Source organism: Topomyia yanbarensis, chromosome 3 (genome assembly GCF_030247195.1).
Source record: "Topomyia yanbarensis strain Yona2022 chromosome 3, ASM3024719v1, whole genome shotgun sequence".
Taxonomy (NCBI): domain Eukaryota; kingdom Metazoa; phylum Arthropoda; class Insecta; order Diptera; family Culicidae; genus Topomyia; species Topomyia yanbarensis.
In genome coordinates, this window is record NC_080672.1 from 66,666,640 (window position 1) to 66,668,425 (window position 1,786).

A 1,786-nucleotide genomic window follows, 5' to 3' on the forward strand; every position below is an offset into this window, starting at 1 on the left:
ATTATACGTAATTCTTTACGTTTTAGATCCATTGGTTTTTTGGCTTTCGTTGTATCTGGATTATGAATTTCTTAGCTTGTCGAGCGCCTTCTACTTTACGCCAGTCGTTTAGTAGTTGGTCTCTTGCCCAAGCCGAAAGTTCTAGTTTAATGGCACAGGTAGATATACCTAGAAATGGTTCTGGTCCAACAAACATGTTGGATGAACCACGCCTGGCTAATTCGTCGACCACTTCGTTACCATCGATTCCTTGGTGGCCAGGTATCCAGAATATCATTACTTTATTCCGAGTTGCCAGTTGTTGTAAAGATGTGACGCACTCCCAAACCAGTTTGGACTCACATTTCGACGACCTTAATGCCAGCAGTGCTGCTTGGCTGTCGATTTTTGCGATTTTTGTATGCCTGTAGTTTCGTTTCCTACAGACCTCCGAGCAGGTGTATATTGCATATACCTCTGCCTGGAAAACTGTAGGCCACTTTCCCATTGATATTACTTCTTTAATTCTTGATCCGTAGACTCCCGATCCAGTCAGCTCGCCCATTTTAGAACCATCCATATAGAATGATATTGTACCTTGAGGAAGTATAGGACCCCCTACATCCCACATCTGACGATCCACTATGTGGACCTCATATGAGATATCGAACTTCGGTTTAGCCTCCATTTTATCTTGAACTATTGTCAAGACATGGTTTAGTTTGAGTTCCTTTATTATACTCAGGTGACCATTTAAATCCCCATCAAATAGTGGTTTACACTATTTGATGGGGGCACTCTCAGAGAGCCAAGTCTCGCCTCCCTCATAACATGTTTGTGCCATGAAGGTAGATGAAGCATGGCTTCCATAGCTGTAGTGGGTGTTGATTTCATAGCGCCTGTGATAGAGAGGCAGGCTAGCCTCTGAACTTTAGTTAGTTTAGCTTGGGTCTTTTGCTTAACTTTAGGGCCACCACACAATGGAGGAATAAGTTAAGTCAACCTCGGTTTGAGACCCCAAGTTTTCCCGAAGAGTTTACTGCACGCCCACAGTGCTGGTGTTGTTTTATTAACGGCGTATGTCAGGTGCGAGTTCCAATTCAGTTTTTTGTCTAGGATAACACCTAGGTGTTTCGTTTCTTCTGCGTAGTTGATTGTAGTTCCACTGAGAGTTGGGGGAACCAACTTCAGTTTTTTCCTATTGGTAAATGGTACAATGACCGTTTTTGCAGGGTTCACATTGAGTCCCTCTTTGAAACACCATGTCATGATCGCTTAGTACAGATTCATGTTTTCCCCTCACAATTAGGGCAATGTCATCTGCATATCCAACAATCTCGAAACCCATTTCAGTCAGATCATTGAGAAGATCGTCCACCACTAGTGACCAGAGCAGGGGTGATAGCCTGGAGACAACCTCTATTGGCTGTTATAGTTGCTTTCGTGTCTCCCAACGTTGCTGTGATCTCTCGACTCTTGAGCATTGCAAGAATCCAGTCTTCTATTGGTTTTTCCACTCCTCTTTTTGCCAGGGTCTTGTGAATTGATATGTAGGACGTATTATCAAAAGCACCCTCGACGTCAAGAAAAGCGAAAATTGCTATTTCCTTGAAATCGAGGGTTTTCTCAATAAGTGTCACTGAGGTATGTAGGGCTGGTTCTGTAGATTTGCCCTTTTGATATGCAAACTGGTACTTGTTTAGCGGAGCTTTTGATAAGTGCTTCGTTCGAATATAGTGGTCCAGCAGTTTTTCCATCAGTTTTAGAAGTGTTGATGTCAAACTAATAGGTCTAAAGGCCTTGAGTA